Genomic DNA, 13,964 nt, shown 5'->3' on the forward strand with positions numbered 1-13,964 from the left:
ACCTAACACTGACAGTTCCCAACTACGGCATATCCCTAAGTGTTATGTTGACCCTATGTGGATGACTGAGAGATTTTCTGCAAACACTTACTTCTGGTCTAACTAAAATTCTAGCTAATGTAACATCTTAATCACTCAAAGAACTAGGATAGGTGACTTCGGGTCATTGGACTGGTGTGATTCAGTTGTCTAGGGGGGGCATCTAATGCCTTTTAATTTGCCCTAGGATATCCTTTCTGTTTTCCAAATGACTGTCCATTATGGCACAGACCTCTCATAAGTCCTGCATCATATTGGTCAGCCACACATGGGTGTTTCAGATACCACACAGCATTTCAGATGCTAAGAGATATCTGTCCTTAGGCAACTGAATCAAGTCCTGAAACACTTTAAGGTGTCTTGATTGCCCCTCCCCTCTTGTTTTGCAGGCATGGGAGACACGGGTATGGGCATAACTGCATCTGTTAGTCATGATGTAACTCAGACCATAGCTATAATGATAATGACCTAAGTGCTGGAGGCTAAGCTCAACATCTTCCTCTGGCTGATTTAGAATATGTACATGGACCTGGAGTTCACTTTCTTGAAAGTTTCCTAACAGATAGGCAATAGAGTCTGCTGTACTCAGGTTAAAGATGCATACATAAGGTTAAAAAAATTAATAGGATTAACTGAAAATTTTTCCATCAAGATATGGAAAGACTAAATCTTTTAATCAGAAACAACAATTGCCTATCCTTTCCCACACCCCTCAGGAACTCTGTTAGCGAAATTTAGATTTGTCTGTGGATGAGCAGCAAATATTTTGAAACTTTCCTTTTGCCTTGTATAACATTAAAAAAAAAAAAAAATCTTTGTAGTTGTTTTTAATGATGCTGCTGTCAGCCCTCTTCATGGAAAAGAAAGTTTCACATAGCCAAATTAACACAGACAATGTCTGTTACAAAGAAAAAAAAAAAAAAAAAAGTGTCTCAATGGCTGTGCCTGTATTTAAAAGAAAGGCATGGAACTTCAGTATTTCTTTTCCCCTCAAATACCCAAATCATGCAGGTTTACAGTGATAGGCAATTAGTCCTGTTCTTCAGGCCACAAAAATGAAAGGTAAGAACTACTTACAAGAAATTAGAGCCATAAAATGTGAACATTTGTCATTTTGTCTGACAGTAGTCATGTGCCTTTGTGCTTGCAGCTGCGTTAGGGAATTTACATTCTTTTCAGAGATAATTCTGCTGGTGCCAGACTACAGCTATGGAGGGACAGATGGATTAGCAGAGTATAAGCATAAAATATAAAAACAGCATGGGAGCACTCCATGCATTACAAAATCATAAATGTATGACTTTTCCTTTCATTGTTAGATAAGAGTAAAGTTTTGAACTCTTAGGTCATATTGTTTCAAAACAGTAAGAGTTAGAAATGTATTCCTTTAGAATTATTTGGAAAACACTATTTTCTTGTATATTAGGGCAGGGGATTTTGTTTTGTTTTGTTGTTTGTTTTTTTTTTTAATAGAATGTGTAATATTCATTCTCATAACACAGTGAAATATCTACATGAAAAAGGGATTTTTAAAAAACATATTCAGATTTAGCTGAAGTTTTCATTTGTTAGGTGATTATTCCTCTTCAGTGATTTACAGACTAGTTGTACTGAGGAAATCCAACCTCCTCAGCCAGAAGACAGAGAGTGGGAAAAAGAGTCCCCCACAATCAAGGAGGAGATAGTCAGTGACCTACTGCATCACACAGACACACACAAGTCTATGGGACCAGATGGGATACACCCGAGGGTGCTGAAGGAGCTGGCTGGGGTGATCACCAAGCTGCTTTCCATCATTTACCAGCAGTCCTGGCTGACCAGGGGGATCCCAAGAGGTTGGAAATTGGCCAGTGTGACAACCATATATAAGAAGGGTCAGAAGGATGATCCGGGAAATTACAGGCCTGTCAGCTTGACTGCGGTGCCCGGGAAGCTGATGGAGCAGCTCATCCTGAGTACCATCACACAACACATGTGGGACAACCAGATGGTCAGGCCCAGTGTTTATGAAAGGCAGGTCCTGCCTGACAAACCTGATCTCCTTCTATGACAGGGTGACCTGCTTATTGCATGAGGGAAAGATTGTGAATTTAGCTTGCCTTGGCTTTATTATGGTCTTTGACACCATTTCCCACAGCATTCTCCTGATTAAACTGTCTGCTCATGGCTTGGATGGGAACACACTTTGCTGGATAAAAAACTGTCTGGATGGCCGGGCCCAAAGAGTTGTGGTGAACGGAGTTAAATCCAGTTGGCGGCCGGTCACAAGTGGTATCCCCCAGGGCTCGGTTTTGGGGCCACTCCTGTTTAACATCTTTACTGATGATCTGGACGAGGGGATCAAGTGCACCCTCAGTCAGTTTGCAGCTGACACCAAGCTGGGTGGGAGTGTTGATCTGCTCGAGGGTAGGGAGGCTCTGCAGAGAGACCTGGACAGGCTGGAGCCATGGGCTGAGGCCAACTGGGGGAGTTTCCATAAGGCCAAATGCCGGGGGCTGCCCTTGGGCCACAACAACCCCCAGCAGCGCTACAGGCTTGGGGAGGAGTGGCTGGAGAGCTGCCAGTCAGAGAGGGACCTGGGGGTGTTGATTGACAGCCGGCTGCACAGGAGCCAGCAGTGTGCCCAGGTGGCCAAGAAGGCCAATGGCATCCTGGCTTGTGTCAGCAATAGCGTGGCCAGCAGGGACAGGGAAGGGATCTGACCCCTGGACTCGGCACTGGTGAGGCCACACCTCGATTCCTGTGTTCAGTTTTGGGCCCCTCACTACAAAAAGGACATTGAATGACTCGAGCATGTCCAGAGAAGGGCAACGAAGCTGGTGCAGGCTCTGGAGCACAGGTCGTACGAGGAGTGGCTGAGGGAACTGGGGGTGTTTAGTCTGGAGAAGAGGAGGCTGAGGGGAGACCTCATCCCCCTCTACAGCTCCCTGAAAGGAGGGTGCAGAGAGCTGGGGATGAGCCTCTTTAACCAAGTAACAAGCATTAAGACAAGAGGGAATGGCCTCAAGTTGCCCCGGTAAGGTTTCGACTGGATATCAGGAAGCATTTCTTTACAGAACGGGTTGTTAGGCGTTGGAATGAGCTGCCCAGGGCAGTGGTGGAGTCCCCATCCCTGGAGGTGTTTAAGAGTTGTGTTGACTTAACATGGTGTATGTAGTTGGGAACTGTCAGTGTTAGGTAGATGATCTTCAAGATCTTTTCCAACCTAGATGATTCTGTGATTTTGTGATTCTGCAATTATCTTTGAGGAGAAACATAAAACTTGCATACACATAATATATTAGATCTAGGATAGATTGGTTTTGTGCAGAAAGGGAAAACTTCCTTTGTATCTTATGAGTTTTACCTTACATCAAACAGTCATGTTCAGTTTGTAAAATGAAACAGAAAGGGTTCCATTTCCTAGTTCTGAGCTGCAGTAGTCACAATAGATTTTATTGTGACAACGTATAGCACAGAATTCATGGTTAGAATGGGCAGAGCTGTGCAGAATCATGCTCTTTAAACAGATATATGGAAAGTTCATCTTTATGAATTAATTCAGAGAGGACTGAGCCAAGATAACAAAATTGCTGAATGCTCTGTAAACCCCTATAATTCCTGGTGTTAATCTCTTTTAAGAGTGACGGTTCTGTCTGTCAAAAGGCCAGTAAATACCAATTTTAATGAAAACATTTTTTCTCAGATGCGTTTCAGAGACTGTAAAACATGTTTACTGGTGTTAAATTTCAAGCATGAAAGTTTTTATGATCCTCTAGGAAGTAAATACATATATTTATTATATTAAAGTTTACTCTTCTATGTAAAATATCACCTAAAACAAGAAAAAAGTTGGGGAAGAGATGACCTTAATTGTCTAACTTTTTTACATTGTCAGTAGCAGAATGTGGAGTACTGAAAACTTATAAATTCTTGCAAAATATCCAGACCAAACCAGAAAAAGTCACCCTACTTAATGACACCAGACTATTTACACACACATTTGCTATGTTATTTGAAAATAACTTGTCCTTGTTTTCTCGATTTTTATGAGAAATTACAGAGCTGAAAGGAATAGGTTAAAAATCTCCATGTTCATTCCTCAGGTTCCTATTTTTCACTGTAGGACTGTCTGTTTGGCTTTCATGAATGCCCATATTAGCTGTATACCTAAAACTAAAATGTAATTTCTATCTTTGTGCTGTCTTTGATTTTTTAATCACTTGATTAATGTTATTTTATTTATATAGGTCATTTTTATCTTCTCAGCATTTAATAAGAACATTAAAGATTTTTCTTTTTACAGACTGAACAATAAAACTCTTTGTTAAAATAATGTGTTATTTTAAATTTAAAGAGTCCATTGTTTGTGGTATTTTACTGCCTGTTACTTGTAATGGATAGATAATTGTTTCCAGTAGCCTGATGTGAGACCAGAGATCCTTTTGTAGCCTCACATTTCTTTGGAATCCTTCTACAAACAATATACTGAAAACACAATATTATGTTTACCAGATGCTTTGGAAATATTAATTTCTATTAGTGATGTTGTGGAATAGAGAAGTAAGACTTATTGTTTGGGTTTTTTGATTTTTGGGGAGAGTTACACATGATCAGATTATTTGTCCAATTTTTCAAGAAATAAATAGAACATGGAAAGATTTTTCTGTTTTCCAGAAATAGTATGACTTAGAAATTTTTGTATTAAATAACCACATGTTCAGCCAAAATATTATGGAAATTTTCACTTGTATTCATTACAGGTTTTAGGATTGAGCTACTAATTGGTCATTAGAATCACAAATATGAAATAAAGCATCTGAGGAGGAAATCCTTCTAAATGAAAAGTTTGGCTGCTGTTTGCCACACACTACCTCTATTATCTTTCTTTGAGGAGCCAAATTGTTCTCCTTAATACTGATGGTGCTTAGGCACAATGCCTTTGCCAAGGGATGGGATGCATATACTAGTAATCTGTTTTGTGGTCTCTAATATACTAAGAGGAAAATCAAGAACAGTACAAGTAATTGTGAATGCTTCCTTACTCCTGCAAAACATAGCACAGCTCTAAAAGCAGGAAAGAAGGAACAGACAAATAAGTCAACGAAAAAAGAGTGATTAATAAACCAAACAGTATCAAACCCTAAAATGCTACATATATTAAATTTCAAGAGACAGCTTTTTGCTGTCACGTTCATTTAGACTCATCAGAGTTTGCAACTGGTTGTCTAAGCATGTCAATCAAGTTCTAGTGCCAGTTAGTCCTCCTCTGTGGCAAACACAGTAACCTGTGTCCAGGAGAAGAAACAATGACCGAGAACTTCTAGCACTACACAAGTATAAATAAATGTTCCAAGATCACCCTTGCAATCCAAAATCCCCACAGAATGGGCCTTGCTCAGCCACAGGTGAGAAGGACAATTTAATTTTGGATTCCTCAGTGTTGTCTCCAGCAGGTGCTTTTTGACGAATGAGAAGGATACACTTGGATTTTGAACACAAGGGTAGATGAAAGACCTTCTACAAGGCACCCCACTTATATTATGGAATGACCTACCATGTAAAAAATAACCCACTTCTAAAACAGTTAAGAGAAAGAATATGTTTGGGTTTGTTATTTACATTTTCCTAGATTTTGCTATCAAAACCAGAAAAATCTCTACTAAGAATTGCATAAGGGCAGATGTGTTCCTCATATACCTCAGTGACAGTCATGTTGGAGAAATGTAGTCTCAAAGCTCTCAGAGAGCTATCTTAGAGATAGTAGACTCAACAAAAAAAGAGGGAATTACCAATATCTTGGTTTATACTAGGCACCAAATGTAAGAATGTTCAGCATTTGCAAATGCTGTGTTATCTACCCTAAATAGAGACAGTGAAATAGCAGGTGAGTTCCATGCTCTGAATCAATCCCCTATTAAATACACATAGTTTGCCAGTTAATTTTCTTCCCTAATGCTGATAACAGGCATTCTGCAGGGTGGTTCAGACCTTTGCACTTCTACCATGCCCAGATATTTCCTTAAGGAAAAAAAAAAAAAACAAAACAAAACAAAAAAAAACCAAAAACAAAAAAACCCAACCAAAAACAAGAAAAAAGATGGATCTCAGATTGTCCTGTACTGGTGACATCCATGTGGTGGAAAAAACATAGATGTTCTGTCAGTGCTTGTGCTGAACCTGTGGGGCTTGTAGTTAAGGGAAGCTGAAGTATGGTAGAATTGCCTTTTAGGAGGTTGGTTATATTCTCTTTCTGCTATATATAAAAGATGCAGAGAAGCACAAACAAAAAGGAAGAAAGAAGGACAAATTTTCCTATGAAGAAGTACCCTTTCAGTATATTGTAGATGTAAAGGCATTGCAAAACATCAAAGTAATTCACAATAAAATTGTTGTATTAATGTTTTGTTCTTAAATTGATTTTTTTTTCCACTGCCTTATGCATTTTAATATAGCCAGTTCAATAGTAACTCTTATATTACACTGAACTTTCAGTGACGCTAGCCGAAGAATATTTGTTTTATAAAAGTCATAAAAAAGAATGATGGCAGCTGGCAATCTAAACAGTCTTTAAGATTTTTATATCATTTGATAGTATCTGGAGATTCAATTTATCACTTCAGCAGTTGTTTGGAGAATGGGTTTCTACAGGGTGCTGGACCAGGGCTTCATTTTCATATATTGCCTGATCTTTTCCTATGGTTTTTGCTATAGGCCCCAGAGGAAGACATAAGAAACTACCAAATACACATTTGAAGGATAATTTGCATTAGTAAAAAGCCCCTTTTCTTTTATTTCCAGTACTTAGGAAGACATGAGAGATATGCTCTTAATCAGAAGAAAGAATGTATCGTATTATTTTTTATCTCATTTAGATGTTTTTGAGACTCAGTAAAGCTGACAAACTTGTTTTGAGTTGTATTAACCTCTTGATCTCAATAACTGTTTGTTCAGGAGAACTGTGCTGGCAAATTATGCAATCTGCAATGCAGAAAAATATATTGAGGAATTTTTTTTTCTCCTTTTTTTTTTTTTTTTTTTTTTTCCCTTTTCCACAAAGACAAGTATGAAATAACTCTTTGAATCTCAAGTCTGATTCGACATCCTGGTTCATTAGATATTGCAGTGGTTGCTCATCAAAGTGAGTTGCACTGTATTATTTTTAATGTGTTCTAAATTGGTACTTAAACCTAGATGTTGCTATAATTTTGAACTGAATAAGGAGGGTGTGATTTTTACCTAAGTTGTGAAATAGAGAACAAATTGGGTTTTATACCAAGAGAAAATGGAGATTGAAACAGTAGAGAAATTCTCTTTGTAATATTTCAGATAATTGGGACTTATAATTGGGAAGATTTAATGAACCAGAAGAAGGAAATTTTTATGAAATACAGCTGTAACTTTGAACAGAAATAATATGAGCTTCAATATGAATGCCTGACAGCCTCTTTAGTATAAGGAATATCTTTGCAGCATACTCTTGATTTTTTATAAATACATATTTGTCAGAGAGACAGGGCTATGAGAGAAAATAAACACCTTCTTGAAATGCAAAGCTACACTGTCTTTGAGAATTGCAGTAACCTAGCAATTCAATGAAATTCATAATTCTCATTTTTATTTAGGACAGATGATACTAAGTAATGATCAAGTCTTTTTGGTTAAAACCAGTGGATTAGACAACTTTTTATAAACCCCAAGTTCAATGTTTTGTAAAAATAGCAGAGTTAGAGATGGTCAACAAAATCAGATTCAAAGCTGAAACATGGTGTAGATCTAACTCGTCCTTAACATGAACTGCCAGAATAATCCAGTTTGCTTATGCAACCGTGAGGCACCATGCCAGACTTTTGATGCCTTCAATATATAACTGTCTTTTTGTGAAAAAAATGGGACAATAGCATTTTTAAGTGCAAACTTAAAAGTTTTTGCACTTTTAAGTGCAAAAGCAAAGAGTTTGTAATAGCTGACTGACTTTGTGAACTAAATCCTCTTATACAGTCAATTCAGAATAGCATGATTGGAAAAAAAAATCTATAAATGTACTGGATGAGTCAATAAAATCAAAATAATTGAGCTTTCAACAGACTTCTTCATCAGAGCAACAGGCCTGCAAAAACAATAGCTTCAAAAGGCCCACAAAACCAATATTAGTCTGGTGCTTCCAGTTACAGGTTTCTAAAAACAAGGCCTAATGTTACTGGTCTCCTGATGGGTACATTTGGCTTGCTCACATGGCAGAAGCAAAGTTGGAGTGTGATTCACAGTACTTCAGGCTCCATGAATGAATCACTCTTGGCAGCCCCAGAGCTTTCCCACCTCCTGCCTCCCTCTCAATGCACCATCGCTACTCTCTGCTACTCTGCAGCCATGTCTACAGCCATTTCTCTTCTGTCATGTATCGGTACCACAGTCAGGCATGCCTGATTGTGGGCTTGCCAGAAGTAATCCACACTTTCTGTTCTCCAGCTGCAAACAGCCACACTGTCAAAGAAACAGTTCAATAAGCCTATGATGGAAGAACTCCTTTTCAAAGCACTTAAGAGCTTTAATGCTACAGAGTCTATTTCTCGCCAGTAATTTATGTCTTCTGACAATCCTGAAGTTGGAGTTTGCAGTACCGTCATGAAACAGAGAAAAGACAAAATCACCGTGCCTGGAGGAAAGACTATTAAGGATATGCTTGCATAGCCTCTAGTAAAGAGTAAAACTGTGTTAATTAATCAGCAAAAAATGTAATTGACAGATAAAGAAGTATTTTTTCCTGGACACAAAGATTATTCTTTCAGTTGAGTAGGTGTGTGTACATCCACATATGCATGAACTAGTTTGTGGATCTGACCTCAGTCTTTAAAGTACGTCCTGTTGCCAAATGTCACTTAGGATGATGGAGTTTTTGCAAAAAAGATCTACATTTTGCTTCAGCTCTCCAGTGAGAGTATATATTTACAGGTCTAATAGGAGAAAACTATAGAAACTCCAGGAAAATGACATGGTGTCCTAATCGTAAGGTCACTGAGAATTAATTTTCAACATCCAGTTTAAAACTGAATTTTCTCTGTGTCTTTTCTAGCTATGCCAATGCAGGTGATCTTGATTCTTCCTTGATTGCTGGCAAGAAATGTGTAAGTTCTGTATGTCCCTTCAGTGTTTTATTACCGAGAAGGCAGTGGGTTTGGGTTTTGGGTTTTGGTTGGGTTTTTTTTTTTTTATTTTTTTTTTTTTTTTTTATTTTTCATGAACAAGCAAAGATGGTGAGGAAGGACTGCCATTCAGGAAATAACACTTAGAAAAGACTTGAGGTTGTCCTCACCAGGAGGAACTATTTCACAGATTGGAAGGCACAAAACAAAACTAGGAAAAATAATGTTTTCTATCATATACTTTTTCTACTTAGACCTTTGTATGGAAAAGAAAACCATCCAGAAAGTCAGAATATTAACAATGGAATATTTTAGAGAGTTTTAAAAAAACAAGTCAACTATTAGCAACAACTGTCAGGATTCTGAGAGAAAGAATTATTTTCTGTTATGAAATTATTTATCTTTTTTTTTTAAATATGTAGCTTTTCTGTTTCATATGAAGTAAAAATCTTAAACCACAAACATGTCTTGTTATATCTTTCCTACAACTTGAAAATATAGAATTTAAAGGAAATATAATGGGAATAAATTCATTCCTACTTTAGACAGACCTAGGATACCAAGTTTCAGCCCACAGAAAATTTTTATGACATTGAAAATATAGGTTTATACTGGAATCACTTGGCAAACCATTAATTCCAGTGAAGTGACAAAATAATACTCTAAGAAAAGCTAGCAGATTATCAAACCACAAAAGGAATCAATTCATGAATCACAATGGACAAAATGTAAATATCATGTTTACTTTTCATGTTAAATTTTGCAAGTTTCTATTTTCAGAAATATTACATATATATTTATCCATTGTAAATGAAATTAATATGTTTTTAAATATCGTCAATCATCCAGCCAACAAAGGAAATATTTGCCTACAGTATCAGCCAGAAAATGTTTGCAACACTAAATAAGAGTAAATGCTTTTTTGCTGAATGGGTGAGAAAATAAATGATGGGAGTGCATAATTCTGGTTGCTAAAATAAATTTACTCTTTATTGTTCTGTGCCACAAGCCAAATAGCAGAAAAATCATTTGTGTTTGCATTATGTTCATAGCAATTTGAAGGGCTTACCAAGCTTCCTCAAAAGCCTAATTTAGCTCTCCTTTTCTTAACAACATGGAAAGTATTAATGTTGAAAGGCCACCAAATATCCAGAAATAATAAGCTCTGAAGCTTCCAAAGTCATCTAACTGATACTCAGCTGAGTTTTAAAGATGACTAACTAGGCCAATCTTTTTATTTTTTTTTTTTGTAACATAGAGCTAGGGATAAACCTTGGCCAAGCCAGAAGAAAAATGAAAGAGAAGCTTTGTGTGCCCATTTGCACTCCCTCTGCACACCATCCACTAGATTGCTGTATTACTTCCAGGTCTACTGAGCCAGGTACTCTGAGATGTCCCTCCCTCCCTGTTCTGCGTCTATTCAATATATTTCCTACCTCAGGTTGTCCATTTATGTTTTCTTCCCAGAAACAGGATGTCACAGTCCAGCTTCTCTGGACTTCATAATTAAGTCTGTCTGTTCCCTTTTTCTCCCACCCTAAAAATACCTTTTCCCAAAACAGTTCTTCAGGCACATGAGTTTAATGCAAAAATGCATCCGACTGAACTCACCAGTCCATATGAAGTGAAAAATGTAGCCAGATCAAATACTAAACAGAGCTTCATGGGTTTGTGTTTTTCAGATAGACTCCCTGTTCTGGAGCTCTTTGTAGTTGGAGAAAGGTTGTTTTCAGATGTTTAGAAACTCCCCTCACTTTCCTTTCCCCTTTTTATAGCTTTCAGAAGTAATATTCAGCTCTGTAAACCCTTGCTATTTTAGAAATGCTTTTGCATCATGGATATGAATTTATGGAATTGCTCTTCACAGATTTCTGTCAGTACCTGTGTTGCAGCCTACCAGAGTTTGCTCTGTGATGGCAACTGCCATTGCCAGAATGTTTTCTCTGTGCAGAAGTGCTTCTAGCATGTTTTAAGGTCTCCAAACTCCATCAAAAGCACAGTTTGACAGATAATGAACAAAGGGACTACAGAGTCACTGGGGAAATAGATAGATTAGGTGTTGTAAACATCTCCTTTGCTACCTTAAGTCAGTATGATGTGTGTCAATGCATTTATTTATACAGACAAACTGTTGCAGTAACCCTTGTTTCAACTGACTTTTAACATTGGTTGCAGTTCAAAGAACAACCATTTAACTCCTTCCTACTTTCAATTGAAAAGAAGTAATTTGATTTTCATACAGTTCTTTCAGGTTGCCTTCCCCCAACTATGAAAAATAATAATATAAAGAGTACTCATATGTTCCTTGGAAAACTCCGGGAGGTTTTAATGATGTTTGTTACTACACTAGTACCCATCATTATTAAGCCAGTGTATAAGTTTCCTTGGGATAAATATTTAAAACCCAACATAAAGTTTAGCTACTTAAGCCCTGTTTAAGTCAGTGGGAGTAAAATGTTTAAAGATTTGAAGATGTAACTGTGTGAAGATTTAACTGTTTTTGCTAGCATGAGGTGGTATCCTGATTATTTCAATAACTTTAAAGGGAGAATTTTATGAACAGAAAATTACTGAATGTATGTTTTCAGTCTTGATTAACTTGATGTTTGCAAAGGCTATCTGGAGATAAAAATATCTCTGTTAAGCATTTTTGAACAAGCACAAGTAAAAATCTACACATGCTATTAATTGAAAAGTAATATGTAAAGACAGAAAATCATACAAGTACATTGGTTTAACTTTTAGATGACCTGTCTGAGTTCAAATGGAATGAATCTTAACTAAAAACTTGTTAAATAATGAATCCTCTAATGTCAACTCCTGTGAAGGTGTAACCCAACCTCAAGTGTATATGTAGTATGCCTGTGAACTAGAAAGGAAATTTGGCAATTTCTGACACGAAGTTGGCAATTTAACTCAATTGGCTTTGTACTGAAGTGGAAAAGAATGTCCTGTACGATCACAGATAGCTGTACATTGGGTAGGAAACTAACTCATAGTGAAATCCCACAGTGATATAAAACCAGACACTGTGATGTCTTGGACACTTGATGGAAACATTCAATGTGATCATACCCAAAGATTTTTCTGGCTGCTGCTGCAACATAGATATGCTGGTCACTCGTCATCTAGATTTTAGTAGATCTGAGTGATGTTAATGGAGTTACTCCAGATTATTTCTCTTGCAACATAAATCACATTAAAGGGTATTACATACGACTTTCCCAAAGACATTTTTTTTTCCAGAAAGAGGAATTCAGCTCATTCGTCTCCACAGTGAATACTAATTCAACACTTTCAGTGTGGCTCACTGAGTGCACTGTGGTTTGTCTTGGAAATTAGTACAATGGTCCACAGTTTTAAAATCAATAAAGTGATAAGTCTTTTTCACTTTATAGTAATACTAATAACATTGTGAAGGTCATTATATGGCCATTCTCAAAGATATGTTTTACTGAGTCCCAAAGCATGATCTTCTTTTGTTTATACCTGTATCAACAGTGTCAGACATACAGCTGATAGCCAAGTGTGACTTATAGAGGACTTTAATTAAGCTGCCAAGTAATTTCCAGGCCCTTTACCAGTCCTGTCAGGCTGTCTTTCTCTGCTGAGGTGAGTCAGCACAAGTCAATGCCAGAGCAAAAAGCAAATTCTAGGGAATTATTTTTAAGACAACTGACCCAGTAAGAACAGAATAACAAACACAAGTCATAGCTAAGAGATGAATTTGAGTTAAAAAAAAAACAAAACAAAACAAACAACCCCCAAAACCACCACAATTTTTCCAAATAACTAGAAACAGCTGAGGTTTGTTAATTTGCTTAGCTATGCTGCCATGATCTTGAATCATGGTTGAATGGTAATTTCTTTCTAACCAAGTAGCAAATCTGAAAACAATTTATCTGTTTCAAGCAATCTTCAGACACATATACTATGAATGATATTGGCTATGTTTAACTTCCTGTTCTTTAGAAGCTTTCCAATATTCATAAGATAATTCCAGTATCATAAGATGTCTTTGGATACCGCTCCTTAGGTAACCATTCTGGAATGGAGACCCCATCCCAGACAACTAAAGCTCATGCTTGGAAGGGTTGTCCCTGGGAGTAACATTTCATGGGGTGGCATCACATTTGATTTTGGTGCTATACTGTCATGGGTGACTGCTGGACAGTCACTGACCTTGGTGGTGGAGGAACAGCTGGACAAACCAAAGACAGCTGACCACCCCTTCCTAGGATCACCTGCAATGCTCAGGTCAGTCGTATCATCTTCTACTTCTGAATTACTCTTATTGCTCCTTCTGACCTTTACTGCCCAAGGTATGTGGATCTTGGTTATGTGAAGGTTATGATAGCTGATTTGTACAGTCATTACTATTCTTACTCATCAAGTCTCTGAATTCCCAGGGGTCAAGCAGACCAAAAAAAAATCCCACTACAGTCTTTTAGTTCTACACAGATAATGCTGCTCCTAGTCATAGAAAGACAGAATCATAGAATAATTTGGATCAGGAGAGAACTTTAAAAATCATCTAATCCCACCCTCATGCCATGGGTAGGGACACCTTCCACTAGACCAGGTTGCTCAAAGCCCCATCCAACCCGGCCTTGAACACTTCCAGGGAGGGGACATCCACAACTTCTCTGGGTAACAAGTTACAGTGTCTTACTACCCTCACTGTAAAAAATGTCTTCCTTATATCCCATCTAAATCTAACTTCTTTTAGTTTAAAACCATTGTCCCTTGTCCTGTTACTACAGGCCTTGTTAAAAAGTCTTTCTCCACCTTTCTTATAAGCCT

This window comes from Athene noctua, chromosome 3, assembly GCF_965140245.1.
Source record: "Athene noctua chromosome 3, bAthNoc1.hap1.1, whole genome shotgun sequence".
NCBI lineage: Eukaryota > Metazoa > Chordata > Aves > Strigiformes > Strigidae > Athene > Athene noctua.